The following is a 15193-nucleotide window of genomic DNA, read 5'->3' on the forward strand; positions in this document are numbered from 1 at the left end:
ACCTTTTATCAGTTTTGTAATATTGAGTGTACAGGCCTTGTACCATATTTTTCAGATTTGCTCTTAAGTATTTTATATTTTAGTGCTATTGTAAATTGTATCTACTTAAGTTTCAATTTCCAATTTTGTCTGGCTAGCATATAGAATAAAATTAATTTTAGTATATTTATCTGGTCTCCTGCACTGTGCTAAACTCAGAGTGAGTTCCAGTTTTCATTGTCCAATCTGTATGCCTTTCATTTAGTTTTCTTGCCTTACTGCACCTACTGGAACCTCCCACACAATGCTGAATAGAAGTGGTGAGAGTAAACTGTCTTGACCTCTTGCTTCTCTTAGAGGGAAGGTAATCAGTCTTGCTTCATTACGTATAAATTTAGCTGTAGATTTGTCATAGAAGCACTTTATCAGGTCGAGAAAGTACCTTTCTATTCCAAGTAAGCTGAAAGTTTTTCGTCAGGACTAGATTTGGATGTTGCCATATGCTTTTTCTGCATCTCTTGGGACAATCATGTGTTTTTTCTTTTTTTTCTACTCTGTTAATATTGTGAGCTATATTGGTTGATTTTCAAACTCTAAAACATTTCATTCCTTGGGTAAAACTCAGGTGGTCAGTATATTATACTGTTAAAAGTATTGTTGGATTCAATTTGCTATCATTTTGTTTAAATTTTTTTTTTTTTTTTTTTTTTTTTTTTGCGGTACGTGGGGCTCTCACTGTTGTGGCCTCTCCCGTTGCGGAGCACAGGCTCTGGACGCACAGGCTCAGCGGCCATGGCTCACGGGCCCAGCCGCTCCGCGGCATGTGGGATCTTCCCGGGCCGGGGCACGAACCTGCGTCCCCTGCATCGGCAGGCAGACTCTCAACCACTGCGCCATCAGGGAAGCCCTGTTTAAAATTTTTGCATCTATAGTCACAAGGGATGTAGTTTGCTATTTTCTATTTGTGTATTATCTTGATCTGGTTTTAGGATCATGGTAACAATAGCCTCATAGAATGAGTAGGGAAATATCTCATCTTGTTTATTTTTCTTGACAAGATAGAGTAGCATAGATACTGCTACCTCTTTACTGTTAGAATTCACCTCTTATGTAGAACTAGATTTTCTTTCTACAAAGATTTTAACTGCAATTACATTTTTTTAAAGTAAATTTATTTATTTATTTTTGGCAGTGTTGGGTCTTTGTTGCTGCGTGCAGGCTTTCTCTAGTTGCGGCGAGCGGGGATTACTCTTGGTATTGTTGCACGGGCTTCTCATTGCAGTGGCTTCTCTTGTTGAGGAGCATGGGCTCTAAGTGTGCAGGCTTCAGTAGTTGTGGCACGTGGGCTCAGTAGTTGTGGCTCGGGAGCTCTAGAGCGCAGGCTCAGTAGTTGTGGCACACAGGCTTAGTTGCTCTGCAGCATGTGGGATCTTTCTGGACCAAGGCTCGAATCCGTGTCCCCTGCATTGGCAGGTGGATTCTTAACCACTGCGCCACCAGGGAAGCCCTGCAATTACATAATTTTAAATAAACCTATGGCATTCAGGTTATCTGTTTCTTCTTGAGTAAACATCGTAGTTTGTGCTTTTCATGTTATTTGCTTAATATAAATTTTCAAAGTTATGACACAAATTGTTCATAATACCCCCTTTATCTTTTTAATAACTGTAACATCTGTAGTAATATTACCTCTCTCATTCCTGATATGGGTAGTTGGCTTCTTTTCTGTATCTTTTTTTTCCTTTTCTTAATTATCCTGACTAGAGTTTTATTAATTTTATTGACCATGTCAAAACCACCTTTGGTTTTCTGATTTTTCTATTTTGTATGGTGTTCTTATTTCCTAATACACTGATTTTTACTTATTTATTATTTCCTATATTTTGAGTTTCATATAGGCAGTATCTAGTTGAGTTTATTTGTCCCTGTAGTGTGGTTATGGTATTCAGTTGAAACACAATTAGGTCCTTTTGTTTCAGTGTTCTTTCAGTTTTTGAGTTACTGTTTTCCTTTCCCATTTATATTAATTTATATTTAAAATATGTAGAAATGTAAAACTATGCTTAATAATAACTTTAAATATAAATGGCCTAAATTTCCAACTAAAAATAGAGCTTTCAAATGTCAAAATTATACAAAAGCATATACTCAAGAAAGTGTCATTCTCTCTCCCTTATATTCTACTTCATTCTCTGCTCAAGTTTTCCATCATTTTTGTCTTTTCAAACTACGGTGAAACTCTGATTCATCAATCAAGCCATGACAGCATTTGAACTTGGGGAAAATACAACATTTCTATACTAATTATTATTTTGACTCCTGCTGTTTTCACTGTTCTCTTAGCTCAACTCAATTAGTATAGTTTTATTTGGCACCCAAAAGCTGTAAACACAAACGTAAAGACAAGGACTATTGTTTGGCACCACTTGATTACAGAAGTGCCAAACGTATTATCCAGAGCATACATATGTGTGCATGTGTGTTTGTGTGTATCATCAAAATGAGAGCACAATAATATAATATCTCATGGGGAACTCATTGACCTCTGAGGAAGCATCTGTGGGTCCAAGTACAAGTAACACATATATTTGTCCAATTCTCTCTTTTTCAGGAATTTTACCATAATTCAGGGAAAAAAAGAAAGAAAAAAGATAAATCCTACCACTTTTATTAGTTTATGTACACTCCATTGTTTTTTTCTCTTCAGTGGTATGTATTTTTCATGGGGTACATAAATAGAGAGTGTTTTTTTTTAATAAGTAGTTTATGTAGGCTTTATTAAATACAACATGCCCGTGTTCTTCCTAATGGTATGAATGGTAAATGTAAGGAAAACTCTGAACTGAACTGACAACTTTTTTTCACATTCTTTATTTGAGTTTTGGTAGGAAATGTACTCTTATACAGGATTACTTATTAACTGAAAATGAATAGAAATTTAATGATAATAATTAAATTATGGGTATAAAAATAAGATAATGTTTGCCTAACTACCTTTTCTTACATCTCTTTCTCCTTTCTTCTATTCCACTCCTAAGCTAGCCAGCATGCTTGCACCTACATCACAAACTTGCTCAGTACTTTTTCCATCTCAAAATTTCAGTCTAATCAATCCCTTTTCCAAATTATGCCATATGCTAATTTCACATTCTTTTCTCTCACTTCTCAGATCTCACTTTAACATACCAAGACTTGTTCGTTTCATATTTCTAGAAATCACATTGCAGTAAATTGACAATTTTGTGGTGAATTCATATCCAACATATTATTGAATCACTTTGCTAGTTGAAGTTAAAGCAGAAAATCAGGAAGTAACCAGAATTAATATCCAATATTTGGCTTTAAATAATGGCATTTGACAAGATCTCATTTTCTTAGGTTAATATTTATTAATTTTTAAGTCCTCTCTCCCACATTTTACTCCTTTATTCAGTTAGGAAATGGTTGTTATAGTCATAGGTGTCTTATGTAAGCAGAACCAGAAGAAAAGCGTTACATTAAAATGTGAGTTGAGTATATTTTGATGAAAAAAAATTCAAGGCACAATGAAACAAACAAGGAATAAAATGTTCACAATGTTCACCTGTAAAACTAATCCCTGTAATTTTTTAATTTTGTTGTTACTGTTGTTAGGTTTTTTAGTGTGTGCTTAATTTTGCCAACATGGTATGAAAGAGAAAGTTCTACTTAAGTTCTATTTAATAGGAGCGCCACATCAGCATTCCTGTCTTAAGCATGAAGATAGAGTTTAGTCCCCTGAGACCAGGTGGTGGACTACCCTACAGCATTAGCTCATGGTCTGAGGAGAATTATAACACATGACAGACTCAGCAAAGAGATGGATTCCAAAGCCTTAGCAGAGCTCTGAAAGATGGCAATAATATTTTGACAAGGAAAAATCAATACACATGATGGCAGCAGTTTCAAGCTCAGACTGATTCCACCCTTTTTCTTCACCTACATTTCTAGCTTTGTTTCAGAATGGTTATTGCTGCAGATTTGAGAGGAGTGGACAGACAAGAAGCCTCTTATCAGGCTATGGATGTGTGAGGATGCACCTGGCCTTCCCTACAGTGAGGCTTCTAGGTCCAGGCAGATTGGATTTGATACTTGTCTCAGTATCCTTGAAAGGCAAGAGCAGATAAGAAATATGATCAAAGTTAGGGGAAATAAGAGGGAAGTTAATCATTTGGTGGTTTGGAGTGGTTCGAGAAGTCTGGCAAGGTTAGAAGTACTGGGCACCCTAGAAAGCTTTGAATAGGTAGTGTTAGAACAACTGAAAACATTTATTTAAAACAGTGACTGATAATTTGTGGAACTTGACTGACCAAGGGTTAATGTTGTTTGAAGATGGAACAATTTAATAGCAATTTTGAGGAATATATAGATAATAAATTACAGTTAGTTTAGAAGAACTTGATTAAAAATCCATTGCACAGAAATGACCTCTGAGAGGTCTCCCATCCAATTCTTTTCATGGAGTCACTGTTAGTCTCATGGTGAACTGGGGTGGGTGCACCAGGTCCTGGCCTGGAGGGCATTTTAAATTCTCTCACTAAAATACAGTAAATTTATTGAACAAACATTCTGCGTATATTCACAGAGATTATGTCTTATCTGGCTGAAAAAAAGAACAGTCTTGTGTGTTATTTACCAGATATTTATTTAGTACCTGTTATGGCCTGGGGAGCATATTGGATTAAATAAGAGAGTGAGTTAAAGATAACATTGAAACATTTTCTGCTGGATTTTAAATGTGTTTTTATTATCTAATTAAAATGTTTAAGATAAGAACATTTATCTCCATGGGCAATCTAAGCTTGTCTTCTTTTAAATACAGAATAAAGTCTAATCCTCCCACCTCCTCCCTTTCCATTTTTCCTTATTCATTCTTTCTCTCTTTTACTTGCAACAAATATCAAATGCATACCATAAGCTAGGCACCATAATAAGCTCTAGGGATCTGGATGTGAGCAAAACAAATGAGATGACTATCTGCATGGCACTTAGACTCCAGTAGAGGACACAGAAGAATAATCAATTTAAATAACATGTGATGGGGGCTTCCCTGGTGGCGCAGTGGTTGAGAGTCCGCCTGCCGATGCAGGGGACACGGGTTCGTGCCCCGGTCCGGGAGGATCCCACATGCCGCGGAGCGGGTGGGCCCGTGAGCCATGGCCGCTGAGTCTGCGCATCCGGAGCCTGTGCTCCACAACGGGAGAGGCCACGACAGTGAGAATCCCACGTACTGCAAAAAAATAAAAAATAAAATAATAACATGTGATGACTGCTTTGAGAAAATGCCAGTACTATGTGGTACTTATCAGGAACAACTGGCTTTTCTGTCCTTTAGGGAAAGCGTCCCAGGGCGAGAACATCTGACACTGAAGAATGCATAAGAGCTAGGCTAATAAAATGGGTTGTGAAAATAGTGTGTCAAGAAGAATGTCGGCGAAGATCTCGAGGTATGAAAGTAGGTGGTGAGTTAGAGGAACTCTAACACCAGTAGTTTAGGATGATCAGAATGAAGACTGGAGTGTTAGGACCTGAGACAGCAAAGTGAGATGAGGAAAGCTAACGTGATTCTTCTTAAAATGTAGGTTTTTCTTCTAAGGGTGGTGAAATCCATTGGAAAATTATAAATTGGTGAGTGACAGGATAAGATTTGGACTTCAGAATAATTTCTCAAGAGATGGTATAGAGAATAAATGTAAAAAGAAGAAAGACTGGAAGCAAGGCGAGAACCTAGAAGGGTCTTACCTGAATCCAGGCAAGAGGTGGACTATAGTGCTGATCTCTAGAGTAAAGATGTGTGGCACTCAGGAAAGAGGTCAGAGGTGAAGTAAATGTTTAGGGTTTATTTATTCATTCATTTATTTTACAAATATTTATTGAAGATCTACCATGTCCAATACTTGGTACTTGAGTATTAGGTGCTGGCGTTGCAGGAAATAATAGAAGAGACAAAAGCCCTGTCTTCCTGGAATTGATAATCCATTTGGAAAGACACTAGCAGAAGAGTAAGTAAAATGTATAGTATATCAGGGGATCTTAAGTGGTGAGAAGAAAAATAAAGCAGGAAAGAGAAGGTAGAGGGATGGTAAGGATGTGAGATTTTAAATGAGACAGTCAAAGAAATACTCACTGAGTGATATTTGAGCAAAGATCTGCAGAAGATGAGGGGGCAAACCATGCAGATGTTGGGAAGGAATGATCCAGGATGAGGAGGGGAAGGAGAAGAAGAAGAAGAAAAAGTAAAGAGATCTTAGGATAAACAATACCTAGATTACTCTAAAAATAGATGTTTAGATCTCTTTCTCAAATGCATTACCTAACCCCTTTAATAGAATATAGAATATAACATCTCTCTCTTACTGATAAACATTATTGACAATACTACAGAATATGGCTTGTTTGGGGGCTAATGGCTTTTGTAGATGTGTTTGCTCCAACTCTGAATGTTTTGAGACATTATGATCTGGAAATAAGAAAGAGTAACTAATCTGCCTTTTAGATTTCTTTTTTTTTTTAATTTTTAATTTTTTGGCTGCTTTGGGTCTTCGTTGCTGCATGCAGGCTTTCTCTAGTTGTGGAGAGGTGGGGCTACTCTTCTTTGTGGTGGGCAGGCTTCTCATTATGGTGGCTTCCGTTGTTGCTGAGCACGAGCTCTAAGCTCATGGGCTTCAGAAGTTGTGGCACACGGGCTTAGTTGTTCTGCAGCATGTGGGATCTTCCCGGACCAGGGCTTGAACCTGTGTCCTCTGCATTGGCAGACAGATTCTTAACCACTGTGCCACCAGAGAAGTCCCTAGATTGCTTTTATCTATCCTCTTTCCTACTTTCTTTCCTAAAAAAGCTACTGGGATGCACAACCCGAATGCAACTCTATTTCTTATCAAGGAGAGGGAAGAAGTATTACGAAAGCCCTTTGGTTGTCAGAATTTTTCATTGCCCAATTTCACATTTATAAGAATTTTCTGGATGGTTGTGGAAGTTAGAAATGGTACCATGTTCAGTCTTTCCCAGGTAGTGTAGAGGAGGGGGAAGGGTAGCAAGAACATTATAGACCAGTCCAAGGTTGGGGTTTAGATGTAACTGGATGAGCCTCTTTGTGTAAGATTTGTAGAAGATAGAAGCAGAAGCAGTATCATTCTTGAAATCATTTGCTGTGGAAAACTCATCTTGACCACTATAGACTGGATCATATGGTCTTCACAAGTTTCATTACCACCTTTTTCATAGTATCTTTCACTCTGAGTTGAAAATTTCTTGTCAACCTTTCAGACAAGACTGTTTGTAGATTTATTAAAGATGTGGATTAGGTCTATTTCATCACTAGCCCCATGCCAGGCATAATGCTTAGCACACAATAGGTACTCAATAAGTATACATTTAATTCATAAACAAGGGCATAGACCAATTTAACAGCCATATTTCCCTGCTAAGATTGACTAAAACCTATCAACTTTTTTTGGTAGGTTTTTGTCACATCAGCTACTATTATGCAGCCATGTCTCTTCACCATATTCTTCTGTAATCAGTTTTTGATAGATGCTTTTACATTTATCTCTTACACAACTTTTTACACAACTTTATGATGTTGATATCAGCCCACCATCACTAAATTCTGAGATTTTAATTTTAATCCTAATATTGCCATGCAACATGTGGTTTTTATCACCTACAAATTTGATTAAAATTTCTGCTATGTCCATTAATCATAGGACCATTGATTAAACTGATTTCACACCTTTTATTTCAATATCAGCCCACCAAGACATCTTCACTTATCTGGCACAGGATAATATGAGAGACATTGCCAAAATTCACTAACATGAACTCTGCAGAATCAGGAAGAAAGATCTAATTAGCCCCAATCATGTAAAATTGTCCAATTGGAAGATAGTAATGTTGAGATTTTTGTCATATTATTTTAAAGTATATCCACTGTTCTCTACACTAAAAAGCTTACATTATTGTCAGCACTTTCCTAAGTCAGAGTGAAGCATTTGATTAGAAATGTTAGAAGAATGCATGCTTGCAAGGCCTTAAGCTTTCTATAGGAGAGTATGAATCAGACTCAATTGCTATGACTAACAAATAAAACAATGTGACAGTCAGATGACAAATATGCTTACCATGACTCAACAAAGCAGTCACAAAAAGGCTAACCACCCCATCTCTGGATCGTGGATATTAACAGTCCCTATAGTTATTAAGCAGTTAATATGCTTTTTAAAAATGCTACATATTTTGATGTGAATTTCTTTGATCTCTTGGTATAAGAAACATTTTGGTTGGATTGAGAAAGTAAGTTTCTTTTTTCTTTTTTTCTAGGTTTATTTCACTAAAGTGTATACAATAGAAAAAAATAGATGCTACCTACTAATAGTTAGAGTTTGTAAGCTTATTGCCTTATTCTGAAGCATCCCATTCAAAATTAATACATCAATTAATCAGGCTACTCCAACTAAAAACAAAATGAACTCAAGTGTAATAAAATAAATAACAAAAAAGAATTAATCTAGAATAGGTATCATCTCTTATTTTAAAGTACAAAAAATTCTAGCATGAACTTTAAGTGAAAAGCATCCATATATCAGCTCCAGAGAGAGCTTAAGTAGCTCATAGCTCAGAAAACACTTCATGTGCAATGTTTTAAAAACTTATGTTTGCTTCTCTTTACCTGTGTTTTACAATAATGTGTTTTAAGAAAAAGAATGATATACTGTTAAGTCCAGAGAACAGATGCATCTATTTCTGTGAGAGCTATTTGGAAAACAGAAACTACTGTAGAAATAAAAAACATATTACAAGAGGGAGAAGCAAGTATGAGTAAATAATTGAAATATTTTTAATTGGGGAAAAAATAAGTACGCTATGATTTTTTTAGAAAATTGTCAAATTCTTAAACTAGAATAAATCTCAGTCAAATTATGTTTAAACTTACCACTTCATAGATGAATTTATTATAAGAGTGCCCAATGGATTTGTTCAATATTAAGTAAATTATATAATCTCTTTAAGACTAAGAATCATATTACTTTTCTGTTTATACCCTAACAAACTTAGTGCGGTGCTTTGCACACAATAGGTATTTAAATAGCATAATTAATTAATTGATCAGAAACTGTTAGAATCATCAAGGAGATACGCTCTATACCTAGAGGCACTTACCTGAATTGTTGGAAAGTAATTTGGAGACAAAAATGTGGAAAGCGGACAATGTCCCTGAAAATCCAAATCTATAAAGTAAGGGAAAACAGCACATCTATCAAATGATTAAAGTGAAAATAAAATAAAATAAAAATTGGAATTTAGTTATCCGCTTTAATTTAACTGTTAATAATCCACAATGTTCCCCAGCTTAACTGTTTTTCATGTTCTTCAATTGCTTCATAGCACTGAAACAACATGTACATCAAAATAAAATTGTTGTTTGAATAAAAAATTTTCTTTGAAGAAACTGAAAATTAATCAAGCTTTAAAAAAAAATGACAAAGAGAGAAAGTGATAAAGAGAAGGCCAAGTTGAGAAATGCTGTAAGCCTATGAAATACTGTTGTAAAGGAAAATCTATGATCCTTTTGGAAATATTTGTCTAAGTATGTCATTTCGGGACAGCTCCCTGCCACATATGTAAGTTTTGTTGGAAACTGTGTTCATTTCTGCACTGTCAGGATGGGATCATTTTGTACAGTTTACAACGTGGACAGGCCCTCAGGGGAGGGAAAGCCTAATTTTTCACTTTCTGGTTTTGCTTGGCTAATCCTAGATTAATACTGCCTACAATAAAACTTGGGTTGTCCTAACAGATCCTGAGAAAAACAAAAATCAGATTAAAAAATATAATTTAGTAGAAGAATGAGATTCTACACAAAGACCTCTGCATTGCAATGTACATTCACCACCCCAATTCAAGACAATAGACTTCAAGGACTCTTCCATTGACTTTTAAATTCCATAAAGCACTGAGATTTTTCTTTTCTATTCTTCTCTTTTTACTAATATAATAGAAAGAATACACCTTTGACTATATCTTCACATTATACATTTTTTCAAAAACACTTTTGGATCTAATCTGTGGGATTGTCTTTACAATCATTTTATGAGACATGAAGGAAAATTGGAATCATTACTTTGTATTCACATTTTGTTTTTTGATGCAGTGTCACACAATTTTACTTATTTAATCCTACTTATTCACCAGAAATTGCAACAAATCCTTTTTGGCAGTTAAAAAAATTAAACCTACTCTCAATAGGTTCACCAGTGGAAACAGTGAAAATAATGCTTCAAACAAATATGTAATTGAGAGGGAAAAGAATGAACTAAACCTAGCTACTCCGATGTTTTCATTGATGAGGAAAACACTCATTTAAATATAAAGTTTCTGATCTGTTTGAAAGCATTCAGGGCTACTAAATTCAACTTAATACATGGGGATTGAAAGAATGGGTCCTGGAATCAGATTTCCTGGGTTTGAATCTTGGCTCTGTGTTCACTAAGCATGTGGTCTTTGGGAAGTCATTTTACTCATTTGCAAAACAGGTATAGCATTAGTCATGCTCACAGGGTTGTAGTGAAGATTAAATAAATTATATGTACATGTTATATATTTTACTTATATATTCTATTTTTATATATTATATTAAATACATATAAAAATAAATACATACCAATAAAACTTAGAATAAGGCTGGCACATAGTAAATATTAAATAAAACCTGCTATTATTATTATTATTATTCAGGGCTTTCTTTATTGTTTTAATTATGGACAATTGTCCACAATTATTTTTTCATGAAAATAACCTTCTTCCTACTAATAAAATCAAAACATGAAAACCCAATTCATAATTGAGCACCTTATGTGCCAGGAACTTCATCAGGCATTAGATATTTATTATTTTTCAAATTTTATTTTGAGATGATTGAATCTCTCTGCATTAACACTCTTTAGGGCTAAGCACTTAAATGACACAGTCAGAAACAATTTCTGAGAATATTTTAATTGTGGGAGACACTATTCCTCTTCCTCACTCAACCCCATTCCTTGCCTTTATCTATGCAAACTAACATTTATAAGCCAAGCATTTTCTTATAAGCTTTAAAAAAAATTATCTTTTGGATGGTGATCCAAAATAAACAGTTCAAATAAGATATCCTTTGGGAAAATGTTAATAAACTTGCCCTGGCAAATTATTTGAGTTTCCTTGTATTACTTTCATTTGGCAGGGATTTTATTTGGGGATTTAAAAAAAAAAAGAAAAGAAGAAAAATATCATAAAACTTTACAGATGCATATTTTTATTCTAAAGTGATGATTTTCTTATAAAACCACTATTCCAGGTTGAGAATTAAGAAGCCTTTAATTTAAATTTAGATTATATAAATTAGACTAGGAAAATAATGGCATCACCAGAAAGCTTAGAATAGGTCAGTACTTCCTGAGCACTTACTTACTGAGTGAGTACCTTCTCTTTGAGACTACATGCAAGGTACCAGAGAAACAGTGACCACCAGAACAGACACAGCCCTTTCCCCATGGAGCTTTCATTCTTGCAGAAAATATAAAATAATAATTATGAGTAATCAAGTAAATTATCATAATAAGTAAATAACTACCAGAAAATAATGAGAGAAAATAACTGAACTAATGGCCACTTCAGGAATGTGCCCATTCAATATGACCCATATCTTGGCCTTCTTTTGCAATATTTTAAAATTCTGTGTCTTAAGATTTCTTTACCCCAAACTCTTGATGCCCACTTCCCCTAAGTTCTAAGCTGTTGAGAAGAGGAAATGAGAAGTGTTCTCTTCACCTTTTTTAGCCAAAGAGAACAAAATTTAATTACACCAATGTAGTGTTGGACAAAAACAACTAGGAAGAGAGCTAACACCATGGTTAGCTCTTTTTGCTAACTAGTATGGCTGCAATCATTAACAATTTGGTGAGATTCCAAAACCCACAGCCCCTAGAAGTTTTCCTGGATTCCCTACTTGGAGAAACACTACAAGCAACTTACAGCACACTAAATCAGAAAGGTTGGCCTGGAAAACCATTTATGTAATTTCTCTGCCTTTGTTTTGGGGAATCTTCCAAGTGAAGTGTCTAGAGAATCAGATATAATTTTGAGCAGGGTATGCTAACGTGGCTTCAACAATGATTTTACTTTTCTTGTAATTTTGCACCTGACATCATTTTTTCCAGTGGTGTGTCATGCTGTCCCAATTGACTGTCTGGCCATATTTTGCTCTGGTGTCTGCTATAGCAAAAAGTGCAGATATAAAGTTACCTTCTTCAACCTGATGTTAATTTCAGTGAAATCTCTCAAGATGCATCCTCTCCCCTTTTCCTCCGCTAAAGCTATATGATTTCAAAGAGTCCATCAGTTCTTGATTATATTTTGAATAGGAAAGAGTAACTCTCTGATATTTTAAAATATTTCAAGAGACTTATTTTAGCTTAGGCTTTCTTCTTAATTAGTTAGTCATCACAATTAATAACTAGCTAACATATTTCCTTCTTATTTCTTCCGTTCCCCACCATAAAAATATGTTTTCTTTGAAACGTACTTTTATTTGAAGTACACCACTTCAAACTGGGAGATGGAGAGGGCCAAGGAATTTTCATACAATCCTATGCAGTTTGATCACATAGTGCCTCCAACTATAACCTTTAGCTGTTGACCTCTCACTGCTAGTCATACCCTAACTGATATTTTAGGAGTGACCATTTCAGCTCACACCAAGCAACAATCAAGAGTGATACAACCCAGATGTTGAATCTAGGTCAATGAGGCTGCTCACTTTGGAGCTGACCTTGACCCAAACAACCGAAAACTGGATTCCAACTCCTACACACAGGGGTCCTCTCAAGAATACTATTACCTGCTTCTATATATTCCTTGGCATACTCAACTAACCCAACTGGCATTTCTATACTTCTCTGGGGAATTTAAACCAATAAAGCAAGCAATACGAAAAAAGGCATTCAACATTTGTCTTACATTATGTGTGGGGTGCCTGTATTTGTGGAAGAGGAGGAAAATGTCAGTATTTTGATGACTTGATTATTTTACATTTTTTTTTCCTTTTTAGAATTTTTACTGCAAGGAAATTGAGTCAAGGGAAGTGAAACAGTTCAAAAGTGTAAGAACTCCTCATTGAAGTATTTTCTTCTTATGATACTCACTTATATGTCATTTAAAAATTTTTATCCCCAAAATAAAACAGATGAAAATCATGATGCATTTCTAGCTCAATTATTTAAATTGATTTTGAAATTAACTTTTGACTTTCTTGTCATTCTTTCTTATCATCCTTGGCAAATTACCTGTGTTTCTTTCCATTTAAAAAAAAATTTTTTTTTTTTTTAGTGGTCTCTTACTTGTGATACTTGTGGTAAACACAGAGTTTGACTGTTTTCAATTTGTTTGCTAACTAGTTCTATTGTTTACTTTTTTTTTTCAATTTTAGAAATAAATTCATAACATCTGGAAGTCTTAAAAACCAATTATAAATCCAAAGACTTCCTACACTGGAAAGAATGACCTTCCTTTATTCAGAGTGATGGAAATACTGGGAATAATTAATTTATTAAAAATTACATGAGTTCTAAAGGATACCAAGGAAATAGATTACTTCACATGCATTCTGTTGGATTAAGTGTTTTCTATTGTAAATCATGACACTTGACACTTATTAATTGCATACTCTATGTAAGGCACTGTAGTAGTTACTATTGGGTATAAAATGATGATTAAACCTGAATCTTGCTTTCAGTAGCTTTCAGTCTAGCAAGAGAGATAAAACACCATAAATTAAAAGAAACTAAGAGCCATGGGAAAGCTAAGGAAGATTAGAGGAGGAGGAGAATTATCTCAACACGGAGAATCAGAGAGATTTCCTAAATTAGGTGATGTTTGGGTTGGGTGTTAAAAATTGAGTAGGACTCGACCATATGGAGTTGAGGAAGGCTCGTTTCAGACAGGAAGGCAGCATAAGGAAAGGCATGGATACAAATAAATATGTTAGGTATTGGAGAAAGAGAGCCATTTGATTCTCATTAGTCAGATGTTTTGAACTAATCACTTCATGAAATGTACCTAAGATCTGTGAAATGATGAAGGGTAGAGGCAGATTCTTGGTATGGGTCCTGTAAATTTTAAGAGATTCTTATATTATTAAACACTTAACTTTTCCCACACACTTTTACTTATTTACTTTTCAGTAAGTCTAAAATCTCAAGGGGCACAGCATCACGTGGATTCTGTGTCCAGTGGCCTTTGCAGGAAGATTGCTTCAGAATTTGGCACAAACCATGCCACTGTTTCCATGAGCACAAGTGGACTGACTTTTCCCCACATTTTTTTCGGTTTTGTCTGGTCTGCCACCAGGAGTCACTGTGTTCTTTGCTTTGTATATAAAAGAACATTTCTTGCCAAAATAGGATTCAGTTTTATTTCAGGTATTAGCGTCTTCAGTTTTAAGAAAAGCTGGGTGGTACTCCCTCTTGTTCTGGAGATCCCACTTACGCCAGCAAAAATGGCCTTGGACCACAACCTTCCAGACATATCTGCATTTTAGAAATTCTATTCCCAGAGGGCGTCCACATGTACCAAGATGGCAGAAAGAGAATGCCTAATATTTCAACTACTTCATTCCAATCCAGTCATTCTTTTTTTATATTTATGACCTATTACCTATGATCTACACAGGACTGTTTGCTGCTGTGCATGATTTTTACAAGAGTGGTTTTTTTTGTTTGTTTGTTTGTTTGTTTGCGGTATGCTGGCCTCTCACTGTTGTGGCCTCTCCCGTTGCGGAGCACAGGCTCCGGACGCGCAGGCTCAGCGGCCATGGCTCACGGGCCTAGCCGCTCCGCGGCATGTGGGATCTTCCCGGACCGGAGCACGAACCCGTGTCCCCTGCATCGGCAGGCAGACTCTCAATGTGCATGATTTTTAAAAGGGGATGGGAATAAAAAATAAGAATATCCTATAGGCAGGAATAAAATAAATACATAAATAAACATAAATATAAAGCAAAGTTATAAAAATGGACATTGTCACATGAAAGCTAAGACTCCCGAGGGCAACACATCCTTTGGAACAAAAGCAGCCTATTTACCATAGCTTCCTTCCACCAAGGATCTAATATTGGAATTATTCCATATACCAATAACATGCCTAAATATAAAGCTTCTTTAAA

This window comes from Stenella coeruleoalba, assembly GCF_951394435.1.
Source record: "Stenella coeruleoalba genome assembly, chromosome: 6".
Taxonomy (NCBI): domain Eukaryota; kingdom Metazoa; phylum Chordata; class Mammalia; order Artiodactyla; family Delphinidae; genus Stenella; species Stenella coeruleoalba.